Here is a 13,975-nt window from a genome sequence, read left to right on the forward strand (position 1 = left end):
TACGGCTTGATCAATTGGCATGAGCCAGCCTCTGTCATTAATCAAGGCCACTGTTGGCAAATCACCCTTAAATGAATTAGTCATGCCGCAGGGATTTGGACCGAGGGCAGGTGTGGACTCCACATCTGGGCTCCGGTATCAAGGCTACACCAGTCACTGCCAAATGTTCAAACGCCTAACACCTGAAAGCACTTCTGCTCCCCTCCCTCCCCCAGTAAGACATCATGACCAGAGATCAGTTGTAGTAATCATGTATGTAGTTTGTCATACTTGCTTTCCGCTTGTTAATTTCCCTGGAGATGAAGACCAACCAGGACTCCAGAGAGGAGCTCTTCTCAGAAGAGGTGACTTTACGGTATGAGTGGCACAAGGATTGAAAAGTAGAGTGAACAATGGCACACCACTCAGATGTCACATTTAGGAGTGAATCAGTCATGTTCTCAGCTGTACTGATTGCTAATGGCAATAGCCAACAGCTAATTTCCTCTTTAGAAGTGAGTTCAGCCAGAGCAGGCATTTGTGGCGTCGTGTGTAAAGCTTAAACCTGGGATGCCAGCACCCCATATGTGTGCCAGTCCATGTCCTGGCTGCTTCACTTCTAGTCCAGCTCCCTGCTAAAGGCCTTTGAAAAGCAGAAGAGTATGGACCAAGCACTTGTTCCTTGTTCCCAGTGTGGGAGAACCAGATGAAGCTCCTGGCTTCAGCCCAGCCCAGCCCTGACCAGTGCCATCACCTGGAGAGTGAATCAGCAGATGGAAGAATTCCCCATGTTTTTCCCTTTGTCTCTATAATTTGGGCTTCCAAAATAATTACAAAAAACAGAAGTGAATTCAGCCAACAGGTGCTGACTCACTATGATTAGTGGATCTGGGGTATACAAAATCTGGACTCATCACCTCAATTCAGAATGGTCTGCCTACTTGCAGAGCTTCTTAGAGAATTGTGGAGTCTCCTACAACCACATTACTATTCAATTTCTGCCTCTGCCCATTCCAGATTCTCCCACTTAGAAGTTCATTTTTAAAAAAAGATTTGAAAGCCAGACTTACAGAGAGACAGGGAGAAACACACATACACACAAAGAACTCTTCCATCTTCTGATTCACTCCTTAGATGGTCACGACAGCCAGTGCTGAGTCAGGCCAAAGCCAGGAGCTTCTTCTGAGTCTCCTGCATGGGTGACAGGGGCCCAAGTACTGTGCCCCTCAAACTGGTACCCACATGGGATGCCAGCGTCGCAGGCCACAGCTTTACCATGAAGCCACAATGCTGGCCCAGTCAAAAGTGCATTTGTCAAAGATTTCCCCAAGAAATTCCTGATCACAAATATGCTTCTCAGAATGTCTTTTCTGGAGGACTCATTCTAAATCAAATGTTGAGATTAATACATTTTTACTAGATAGTAAGTTGATCTTTTGTTTATTCAATATAAAGTCCATTATATTTAATGTTGAGCATCCTTGTATTTTAGATAAGCCATTCTTAGATTGATTTCTAAGAATGTTTTGTCATATTCAATTTATATTTACATATATTATTTGTATTTATTAAGAATTTTTGAATCCAGAGTTGACACCCATGTCCCACATCTGAGTGTCTGGTTGAATACCCAACTCCTGATACAAACTTCTTAATACTGCACACCGTGGAAGACATTAATGATGGATCAAGTGATTGGGTTCCCACCAACCACATGGGAGGGCTCATTGACTTTATGGCTCCAAGCTTTTGCCTCAGCCCAAACCCAGATGAAACTGTTGGGTGCATTTGGAGACTTAATCAGAAGACGAGATTTTCACTTGGTCTGCCAAATAAGTTTTGCTTCCAATATGTGTGATACTGACAATACAGTTTTCTTACTTTTTCTCTTAAAAAATGTTTTGCTAGGGCTGGCACTGTGGCATAGCCCATATGGGTGCCGGTTCAAGACCCAGCTGCTCAATTTCCAATCTAGCTCCCTGCTAATGCACCTGGAAAAGCAGTGGAAGTTGACTCAAGCCCTTGGGTCCCTGGACCCATGTGGGAGACCCAGTAGAAGCTCCTGGCTCCTAACCAGTCCAGCTCTGACCATTGTAGCCATTTGTGGAGTGAACCAGCAGATAGAAACACTGTCTCTCCTGCTCTCCCTTTAACTCTGCCTTTCAAATAAATAAATATTTTTAAATGTTTTGCTATATTGTCTTTATATTGATGTTAATAAAACTTCAAAGTTTCATAACTTGGTATGGCCCTTTCTTCACTCACTGTGGTGGGGCTTCATTGAGCCATTTCAATAGAAACACAGGAAAATCTTCCTAGAATGGAAGACTACCAATCTTTTATTTGTTAATTTCTTATCATTTATTTTTCATTCTGAAACGTATAGTACTTAGATGTTACATATCTTCAATTGTCCCTTATTTTTTAAAAATGATTTATTTTATTTGAAAGGCAGGTGGGGGTGAAGGAGAAGTCTTCCATTTGCCAGTTAACTCACCAGATCGCTGCAACAGCTAGGGCTGGGCCAGGCCAAAGCCAGGAGCATCTTCCAGGTTTCCCACATGGGTGCAAGGGCCCAAGCACTTGGGCCATCCTCTACTGCTTTCCTAGGTGAATTAGCAAGAAGCTGGATTAGAAGTGGAACTGGGACTTGAGCTGGTACCCATATGGGATGCTGCCACTGTCAGCTATGGCTTAACCCACTATGCCACAGCACCAGCCTGTCCCTTGCCTTTATTACCTTTTTGTCCTTTCATCACTTTTGCAATGGAGGTTTAGTAGTTGTAAAGTAAGAGGTTTAATTAAGAGATTAACCCAATAAAGTATAAAGTGGGGCTTTGGAAGGAGAAATTTTAGGTATTTCTAAACTTTAAGGTTTGTAGTTTAAGCAGTTTAGTAATGTCTGATGCATTAGTTGGCATTTTTATAACATAACTTATAGTGATAATAAGGACCTCAAGCCCCCTAATAAAATCATCTGTTGAATCTTCCATGTTCTTCATTAACTTTCCAAATATCTAAGTTGTTCTACATTTCATTATCTTTTATTGTGAAAATAAGGAAATTCAAGGTATGTTCTACATAATAAAGAGAATACAAGCAGGCCGGCGCCGCGGCTCACTAGGCTAATCCTCCGCCTAGCGGCGCCGGCACACCGGGTTCTAGTCCCGGTCGGGGCGCCGGATTCTGTCCCGGTTGCCCCTCTTCCAGGCCAGCCCTCTGCTGTGGCCCGGGAGTGCAGTGGAGGATGGCCCAGGTGCTTGGGCCCTGCACCCCATGGGAGACCAGGAAAAGCACCTGGCTCCTGGCTCCTGCCATCGGATCAGCGCGGTGCGCCGGCCGCAGCGCGCCGGCCGCGGCGGCCATTGGAGGGTGAACCAACGGCAAAAGGAAGACCTTTCTCTCTGTCTCTCTCTCTCACTGTCCACTCTGCCTGTCAAAAAAAAAAAAAAAAAAAAAAGAGAATACAAGCAACCCAGGGCCAGATAAAGAACAGAACTGGAACTTGAGTACACTGGAGCTCTCTCAAAAAGAGAGGTTTGCTAAACACGGAAAACTGGGATTACAAGTGCATCTCCTGTCTTGCTGATCTGATTGCAAGCCTCTCTAATCATGATTTGCCCTGCTGGGCATTTCACATGCCATCTTTCTCTAATCCACTCAGGATTTCCCTCTCAGCCTCCAATCTGTGAGGCAGTTGTCAAATATATTTTCCTAACTTCCTACTGATGAGTACTAACAAAATCTTTTTTTCTCCTCAAAGGACCAGCCACATGAGAGTGGCATGAAGGGGACAGTAAAATCAAATCCATCCTCACAACGTTTAGTGCCCAGCTTTATCATTGACAGTGGACAATAAGACCCTTTCATCAAGAGCACAGGGATCACTGATAATTGTCCCATCCTAACAAGAAAAAATAGATGACATTTCCCACTGTACCAGCTTCACCCTGTTATTGCCTGATTCCTTAGCATTTTCCAGCCTAGTGGAAGATGTATGAATTAATAGACATAATTCACATTTCCTTACATACTAATGTTTAACAGCTCTTCATATTAATACAGGCTATTTATGTTTTTCCTTTGGTGAAATTCCTAATCATTTGTTTTGTCTATTCTTTTTTTGACAGGCAGAGTTAGAGAAAAGTCTTCCTTTTCCATTGGTCCACCCCCTAACTGGCTGCTGTGGCCGGTGCGCTGCACCAATCCGAAACCAGGAGCCAGGTGCTTCCTCCTGGTCTCCCATGTGGGTGCAGGGCCCAAGGACTTGGGCCATCCTCCACTGCCTTCCAGGGCCACAGCAGAGAGCTGGACTGGAAGAGGAGCAACCAGGACTAGAACCCGGGGTGCCAGCACCACAGGTGGAGGATTAGCCAAGTGAGCCATGGCGCTGGCCTGTTGTCTATTTTGTATTGCTTTATTTTTCTTATTATTCATAAAGCATCCTTATATATTCTTATATTTTTAAATAATTTTTACTTATATCTCTTATTTGAAAGGCAACGAGGGAGTGAGATAAAAAGTAGCAGAGCTCTCCCACTTGTTGGTTCACTCTCCAATTGCTCACAGCAGCCATGACCAGGCCAGGCCAAAGCCAAGAGCCAGGAACTCAATCCAGGTCTTCCACATGGGTGGCAAGGACCCGACTCATTCACCAACACTTCTGCCTCCCAGAATGTGCATTATCAGGAAGTTGGAACGCGTAGTGGAGCTAGAATCTAATCCCAAGCACTCTGATGTAGGAAACAGGCATCCCCCTAACTGTTCCAAACTCTTATTTATATATGTATATATTCTTGATACTAATTTCTCCCAATTATAGGCATTACACGTACCTTTTAAATACATGACACCCTTATTAGATAAACAGATGTTGTTAAACAGATTGTTAGTTTTAATGTAATCAAATCCATCATTTGCTTTATTTGATTTATGCTTTGTTTCTTATTAAAAAAGTCATCTCCCCATTTGGATAAAATATACATACTATTGTGTATATGTGTATGAGTGAATGAGACTGTGTGTATATTGTCGGTCTTAGCTTCATGTTTCAAATCAAATCAATGATTTGTTATTAAAGTGTCTTTTAAATCTCTACATTGATTAGGATATCAACTAGTGAATGCTTAAAGCAGCACAAGATGAAATTTCTCAGAGAAAAATACATAAGAATGAATCTTCCAGCCGGCGTCGTGGCTCAATAGGCTAATCCTCCGCCTTGTGGCGCCAGCACACCGGGTTCTAGTCCCGGTTAGGGCGCCAGATTCTGTCCCGGTTGCCCCTCTTCCAGGCCAGCTCTCTGCTATGGCCCGGGAGTGCAGTGGAGGATGGCCCAAGTCCTTGGGCCCTGCACCCCATGGGAGACCAGAAGAAACACCTGGCTCCTGCCTTCTGATCAGCGCAATGCGCCCACCGCGGCGGCCATTGGAGGGTGAACCAAGCGCAAAGGAAGACCTTTCTCTCTCTCTCTCACACTGTCCACTCTGCCTGTCCAAAAAAAAAAAAAAAAAAAAAAGAATGAGTCTTCCACAGAATTCCTATTTTAAAGGTTTATTTATTCGAGAAAGAGAGAGAGAGAGAAATCTTGTTATTCTATCCAATGGTTCCCTCCCAAGATGGCAGTAACATTCTGGGGTGGGTCAGGCTGAAGGCAGCCTCCAGCACTCAATCCAGATCCCCACCTGGGGGATGAAGCACTTGAGCCATCATCTGCTGCTTCCCAGGTGTATTATCAGGGAGCTAGAATAGAAGTAGAGTAACTGACACTCAGACTGGCACACTGATATGGGATGTGCCTCACCCAAATGGCAACTTAACCAGCTGTGCCACAACATCAACCTCTTCCACAAAAGTCTTACAAGCTCAAAGAATGTTAATTTCTTCTAAATAAATATAAATAATGACTTTCAAAATATGGAAATCAACAGACTACTGAACATTGCTCTTCTGAACAAAAGGAGAATGGTTTGAGTTGCCAGGACAAAACATACAACTCAAATCCTTTCAAACAATGCTTTCACCTCTACTCTAACTTTCTTCAAAGTTGAACACAAGTCAATGATGTCATGAAAGAACTATTCATTCTATTTTCCTTCCTCCTATCTCATGTCTGCCTTCCAACTAATATGCCTTACATTGACTTACTCCTTTCACCATCTCCAAGGCTACAAACTTGCTTCTTTCAAAATCATTGTGAAAAGTCAATAGATTTCCAACTAAAATTGCACAAGTGTGTGTGTGTGTAATTTTTCAAGCCAGTACTAAAATTTACATGCAGATACACAAATATAAGATTAAAGATTATGGATCCCTATTATTTGTACCTCCTGCTAATCCCATTTTCATCCACTAAGGAAAAGTTGAGTTTATAAAATTGATTCTTACTTTCCAAGATTTTTCTATCATTGTACATGTACATATAAAATGTGTATGGAGAGTGAAGACAATTGGTATTAATACTTTAATTACAGGAAAATAGTATTTCCCAAATTTGTTTGCTAATATTTCTGTTATCAATATAAAGTTTCATAGGATGTGCCAAGAAGACTAGCCAACACTTGGTTTTTAAAGACTATTCCCAAAAAACATCAATATTTTTGTGTTTATAAGATGGTCCAAAAATCAGAAAAATATTCCTACTTCTAGCTCAGCATTCTTTTTGCAATGATAGTATTTTAACTTTTTTGCCAACATCTCGGTGTTTATTCATCTCTCTGCCAGAGACAATGGCTCTCTTATCATTCAGGGGGTAGTGTATGTCACGGATATGTCAACTTGCACCAACATGTAAGACTGCAGTGTTCATGATACAGTGCATTCCATCTATTTCTTTAACAGCAGAGGCCCAATAATTTAAAATAGAATTGGCAGCTAACACCGGAGTGTGAAATCAGTGTTGGCATCAATAGAAGAGTTTCTTATATTGCCTCTTAGTCACACTCTCAGTTTTTCCTCACCGCCACAGAGTAAAATATTCTCTTCTTTTTCTCCTTTAACAGGTGTTACTAAGAGTCAATTTTCATGCTATGCTTTTTGTTGAATTTTTGAAAGATGTTTAACCTTAACAGAGATTTTGAAGAAAGCTTTCTCAGTAGGAGCTAAATGTTATTTTACATCAGTCACATTAGGATTCTTATGGTTATTGTCCATTTTATGCAATGTGTAGAAGTCTTAAGCATCAAAAAAGTTGAAGGGCCATGTATATTCTAACAATGTTGACTGTTTAAATGACCATTTTCTCTACATTTACATTTCTCAACAGCACTGAAATAACTTGGTGCTAGTTGTCGTAAATACAGTGAGCTGTGTTCAAAGAAGAGCTTATACAGACTGACTAGAACAACTCTGCAATTCTTCATACATTTATTTGGTTGTGTGAGAAATATTGACCTTGTAAACAGGGAAAATTTATTGAATGAATCTATGTATCAAATTCAGTGAGTGGAAGTACAGGTAGATGTGTTAGTAAATTCAAAAGAAACCATACAACTCTGCCAGAATTTATGGAGACAACAACAAAAATAGGAAGGGGAAAAAAAGAACTATTGATAGAGCTCTATTTTATCTCTGAAGTAAACAGAGTCAAGAACTCTAAAAATTCTCTCAAATGCAATTAGACTCCCTAAAGCCTGCACTATCATAAACAGATGAGTTAAGTAATGTTCAAATTGAGGCAAAGTGACAGAGTAAAGGGGGTTCCACACACCAGAAGACAAAAAAAAAAAATCAAATGATGCATAAAACAATTCACTGAAGGCTGTGTGCTTGAGAGACACTTGAGGTTCTCAAGACCTAGAGATTCTCCCTGATTAATGTCATCATAAGCTTTGACAGATAAGTGTGTATCTGTATTTTCTTTGCTCTTCGTGTTCTTCACAGCAAACATTCACAAAAAGAATCAGGGGTGGAGTGATTGCAAATGCCCCTCTCCTGAGGACCGGTACAAGGTGCCTGAGACTCCAACATTTTGAGCAACTTGCACACCAGTGACCACCCCAAAACTGAGTATAAGGACTTGTGTATTTCACTCATGTACTTATACATTCAAAAAATATTTCCTCTGTGACAAGAGCAGCTCTTAAAATTACTCAGCATACATTTCTGTGTCATGGTCTTATGTGCATTAGCTATATTTCACAATAAAAAATCTAGTAAAAATACACAGTGGAAGGAGAAAACAACATGATGATAACTACAGAAAACTAAGTAGGGAAACTAAAATATAAACTTGAAATATACCATGGAATTTAAAAATGGGAAAGGGCTAGCATTGTAGTCTAGCAGGTTAAGCTGCATGCTGCCACACCAGTATCCAAAATGGGTCCAAATTTCTGTTTAACTCAGCTCTCTGAGAAAGGCAACAGAAGATCATTCAAGTGTTTAGTCCCCTGTCACTCATATGGGAGACATGTATGAAGCTCCTGGCTTCAGCCTGGCCCAGCACTGGCCATTGCAGCCACCTGGGAAGTAAATCAGCCAATGGAAATGCTCACTTGCTCCTTCTCTAACTCTTTCAAATTAAATCAATTCTTTTTGAAAAATGAACAATAAAGTAAACTAGAAAATATTAAATATTTAAAAACTTATTTGATAGGCAGAGATAGAGAAATATCATCAAATGGAGACAGAGCGCTCCCATCTGCTGATTTATTCCCCCAAATGCCCACAATGACTGTGCCTAGGCCAGGTCATACATGGGAGTCAGGAAATCAATCCAGGAATCCCATGCAGGAGGCAGGCAATAAGCTTTTTGAGCCAGCATCTGCTGCTTCCCAGGGTGTGCATTAGCAGGAAGCTGGAATGGGGAGCAGAGCTGGGACTGGAACCCAGTCATTCCAATATGGCATAGGAGAGTCCCAATGGCATCCCACCAGCTAAGCCAAAAGTCCATCCTGACATATATTAAATTAAGATATGAGAATCCCAGAAATACATTTAAAAATAAGTTCTGAGGAGACAAAAGACCTTAGTTTTCAGACCAAATGATTCAGTTTACTGGTCAAGTTATAGTTCTAATTTTAACAAAAACAAACTTTAGTGCAACAAATAAAATACTGTAAGAATTCAGCCTGTACATTTTAGAAAAACACATACTTCATATGATATAATCAGCCAGGAAAACACTATTTTTAATACTACATAAAAACCAATGATTGTATAGCAACATATATAGGGTGTTGAGAGGAAAAACATCGTTACTTTAAAGGAATACACACAATAGGAAATCATGTAAACATCCTTAAGGTCATGTCAAATTTTTATCATGTAAAATGCATAACACAATATTCATCAAATCACTTAGCAATTTCACTTATACATTCACATGTCAAATCATCATTATCTTTACCTGTATTATTGCAATAGCTTCTTAAATGATCTATTTATAGCCTTATATTCCTATGATATGTTCCCAAAAATTATTCAGAGTGATTGTGATATTATAAAATGTTTTGGGCTCTAGCATTGCCACCACCCATGTGGGAAAACATGATGGAATTCTTAGCTCCTGGCTGCATCCTAGCCCAGCCCCAGCTGTTCCAAATATTCATGGAATAAAACAGTGATGACAAAACTGTCTAGTATTGCCCTGCCTCTTTCCTTCTCTCTCCCACTGTCACTCTGGCTTTCAAAAAAAAAAAAAAAATTTTTACAAAATAAACATTTTGATTTTTGTCCAAAGTCCCTGGCTCAGGAAATTCTTCCCATAGAAAGTCAATACACCCTAAGGTACTACTCACACCCGAAGAAGGAACCCTGGAGAATCTGAACACACAGGCCTTGTTGGTCGTCCCTATTCAGTCCATGATCAAACCCTTTCAATGCAGTTTCTATGAAAGCCTCAATTGACAGAGTCTGGAAGTTTCCAGATGGTTGAACACGTGCAGGTTCCTGAAGGGTGGTGCCCTGCTTCTCTCCAATCTCACCCTACGGGTCTTCTCCACTGTGTCTTTTCAAAGATTCAGTAGACCTAAGTGTTGCCCTGAGTTTTGTGAGTCGCTCAAGAAAAGTAGTCAAACCTGAGGAGACTGCAGGAATGCTTGATTTACAGCCAATCGGTCAGAAACAGGTAAAACAACCTGGGACTGATGACTGGCACCTGAAGTGGTGAGCAGGCCACTGAGTGGCTGATGCCCCAGCCTGTGGGATCTCTGTCCGATGCTAGCTCCAGGTGCATAGTGTCAGAACTGAATTGAATTGGAGGACAACCATCTGATGTCCCCTGCAGAGCTGATTGGTTGGTGTGTGGACCTCTGCACCTCCAGTGTCAGAATCCATGTGTGTGGTCAGTGAATAACAGGAAAAACTGAGCCCCAGTTTGTTTTTTCTTTCCTTTTTTCAATATACAGAGTGATCATGTTAAATTTCCAGATAAAATGTATTACTTCTCTTCTCAATACCCACCCCGTAAAACCCGCGCTTCCGTGTAGCTCTGTAGAAGCCCAAAGGATCTGACTCCCATTTGCTGTCTTGCCTCATCTACCCTTCATTCCCATCCCATCTTTAGAACACCCAAGCCTGGAAGCTTTGCATTTGCTATTCCCTCTGCTTGAAATGGTTTTTCTTCAAATTTCCAAATGCCTCAATCCTTTATTTCAAGATTTGATCAAAGATTCATTCATTTACTTATTTATTGAAAGAGTTACACAGAGAGCAAGTGACAAGACCCTTGCAGCTGCTGGTTCACTCCCCAAACGCCTGCAATAGTTGAAGTTAGGCTGGGTGGAACCAGGAGCCAGGATCTCCAGCACAACACAGGTACTTGGGCCGTTCTCTGCTGACTCCGCAGGCGCATTAGCCAGAAGCTGTATTAGATGAAAGGAGCAGCCAGGCACTCTGACATGGGATGCAATCAACAACACAGCAGCTGAACCTGCTGTGCCACACCACCTGCCTTTTATGTCAGGTTTTTACTCTATCATCATGTCTTGGTGACCTCCCAGATTCTAAAGTTTTCAATCCCCTCTTCTAAACGGTGCCTAACTCCTCCGTTGTGAGCAATAATTTTTGTTAATTTTGATACAGATTCTGGTCTTCTACAGAGATACAAATACAAAGCAGACTTACCTTGTCCAAATAGAAACGGAGCTTATTTGGCAGTGAGGAAACAACCTGTCCTCTCTCCTGTGAGTGTGGGCTGCCCCACACAGAGAAACACCCAACATGAGTAGGCCAAAGAGTTGCCCACAAACCTGAGTGAAAAGAAAAACTGAAAACAATACCTACAATTGGGAAGGGCCGCCAGAGCTCCGGGGAGGAAGCACGCACACCACAGCGCTGTTTGAGAACATTCCGCCACGCAAGGAGAGAAAACCAGAGCAGAAGCTCCAAGCAGGTTCCGCAGGGGAAAGAGCGCTCTCTTGCACCTTCCAACTCTTTTTATAAGGAAGGGGGTGGTGCCCCAATTAGATATGCAAACGGAGTGGGATCTTCACAAGCGCCCTTGCCGCTGATACACAGATGCATCCTGGGAAGACTGGCATATCAAATTGACAGTTAAAGAGATAGCATCATTTTGTAGGAATACAAAGTTTTGCCTGAATTTAACTGTGTAATTATTCCACATCACTTTACCCGTCCAGTTTTCACCATACACATTTCATTTCAATGTACTATGCAATTGACTTATTTATTTTAAGTCTATCACCTTTACTGAAATGTTGTTACCATAGGACTGGAACATTTCTGTTTCTGGTTAGTTGTAAAATATACAAATACCATGATTTTACATGGTATGCATATCAGCGTGTTGAATATTAAGTGAAGGAATGAATTTTTAAAAATTGATATCCAATACTAATAAAAGAATTAAGGAAAAAAGCAGATTATCTTAATATAGCACATTTTATTTCAAACTCACAAAATTACATTGATGGGAAAAATGTGGTTTATAAAAATACAAAAGTGGTAGATTATAAAAATAATTAGTGGTTGCAAACTTAGGCTGGAAACATACTGCAGGTTAGTGATATTATCATTAGTCTTCTATATCATACACTACACTTACAGTAAAAATCTCTATGAAGCAGCAGAAGAAAATCATCTTCTTTTGTAAATATAGGTATCCCTAGAGAGATAAAGATGACGAGAAAATAGTGCCTACCAACTCTTAGCTAAGAGGACTAGTTCCAGAGTACAACTAAAAATCTCCCTGGGGACTCCCAGTGTACACTGCAGTGGATTTCAGGTAGGCTGGGGTTTCTGTAGATAAAGCAGAAATATAGGTAGTGAAATATTATGTCTTTATTGTTAGCCTCTCAAAACATATGCCCCGGTAGGAAATGCCTATACAATATTGATTATTCTTCAAGATTTCTGAATAGAAACTGCATAATTCATCTTTTGTAATTATCCTCATAAAGTCCTCTACTGTCTTGGTTATTTTAGATATTTGTTCTTCTTTGGACACCTTGCTATCCTATATTCTTTGTATCAGCCACATTGAGAAGAGTATTTTAAAACAGTGTGAGGACAGTCTGGTTGCATGGGGAACATAGTAACGCATACATTCACAAAGAACAATTTCATCATTGTGATGCTATATTCTCCTACTTCAGGTTAGCAGCAAGGGCTCAATGTTGAGAGAGTGAGATCCCTTCTTAGCTGTGGGTGATCCTGTGCCTGGCTGGGAGACTGTTTACCTAGTCCATGCAGGAGGTTAAGAGGTCATGACACACCATACCTCCCAGGAAGGACCCTATGACCTGGCTGCTGGCAGGCAGCAGGAACCTCAGGCACATTACCCCACTCCAGCTTCCTATTGAAGAGCCTTGTAATTGTCAATCAGGTAAATACCCCCTGGGTGTGGCCCAGACCCATAGGGAACACCTGGAAGGCTACATAGGCTATGTGACCTTCAAGCTGATTGGAGAAGCATAGGGCACCGATATTGGCTTTATCCTAGAGAATTAGCGTTGCCCTGAAAGCTATGCCCCCTCTGCCTGCCCTTTAAAAGCCTGACATTGATTGCTAATAAATGGACATGTTCACCGAAACTTGACTCTGGTGCTTCTTGTCGAAGAATGCCGTCGCCCCACCATCCCGACAGTGTGGGCCTCGAAGGACAAGTCCGCACTTAGCCAGTCGTATGAAATGAATCACACTCAGAAATGAATGATTAGCACATTTGAAGGCCAGTTAAACCGAATCAAACTTACTTTAATACTTTGTTGCTTAATTTGTTTTGGTTTTTCAAAAAGTTACTGTTATTACATTTTCTCTGTGTTTTTTTTTTTTTTTTATATTTTGAAACTGATTTTCTTTTTAAAGATTTATTTACTTATTTATTTGTTTGGAAGGCAGAGTTACAAAAAGAGAATGGGAGAGATTGAGCAAAGGTCTTCCATCCTCTGACTCACTCCACAAATGGCCACAATGGCAGGAACTGGGCCAATCTGAAGCCAGGAGCCAGGAGCTTCTTCTGGGTCTCCCATGTGGGTGCAGGGGCCCAAGGACATGGACCATCTCTACTGCTTTCCCAAGCCATTGTAGGAAGCTGGATTTGAAGAGAAGCAGTCGAGACACGAACTAGCACCCAAATGGGATGCCAGTGCTGCAGGCAGAGGCTTCGCTAACTACACCACAGCACTGACCCCTTCGTGATGTTTTAGGAGAGTGGATTTTTTGGCAGAAAGTTGATTTTAAATCTATCATGATGATATATTACACGTCTATTTACAAATACATCTTGCATTACTAAATAATCACTTCTCATAATCAAATTATATGCATTTTCTCATGCATGCATTACAATTTGTTGTGAGGAAATTTTTTGATTGATTTGTCATGCTTCTTCATGAATCTTTTTGTTAAACATGTTACTTTGCCTGACATGTATGCACCACTTAAACTTTCCCTTTCTATATTGTGGTTGGAATTGTAACTTTTTTTTTTTTTTTTTTTTTTTTGACAGGCAGAGTTACACAGTGAGAGAGAGAGACAGAGAAAAAGGTCTTCCTTCCATTGGTTCACTCCACTAATGTCCACTACGGCCGGCGTG

The 13,975-nt window shown here is 41.1% G+C and overlaps 1 long non-coding RNA gene across 14 annotated transcripts in view; it reads right to left on the reverse strand.

Annotated features, from left to right (window-relative positions):
* The window catches only part of LOC149127849 (uncharacterized), a 59,788-nt gene extending 48,335 nt beyond the window's left edge, over nt 1-11,453 (reverse strand). For 2 of the 14 annotated variants that reach the window (XR_016229973.1, XR_016229972.1), the window contains exon 1: nt 11,203-11,447. This is a non-coding gene — a long non-coding RNA (uncharacterized LOC149127849). Of the gene's footprint in view, nt 1-5,532; nt 5,719-11,043; nt 11,114-11,202 lie in introns of those variants that run through there. The other 12 variants (XR_016229970.1, XR_016229961.1, XR_016229969.1 and 9 more) reach the window with 11 other exon arrangements.
* Between the last annotated feature and the right edge of the window lie 2,522 nt (nt 11,454-13,975).

The sequence above is a fragment of the Oryctolagus cuniculus genome, chromosome 2 (assembly GCF_051225735.1).
Source record: "Oryctolagus cuniculus isolate XC-2025 breed Fujian yellow rabbit chromosome 2, ASM5122573v1, whole genome shotgun sequence".
NCBI classification, from domain to species: Eukaryota; Metazoa; Chordata; class Mammalia; order Lagomorpha; family Leporidae; genus Oryctolagus; species Oryctolagus cuniculus.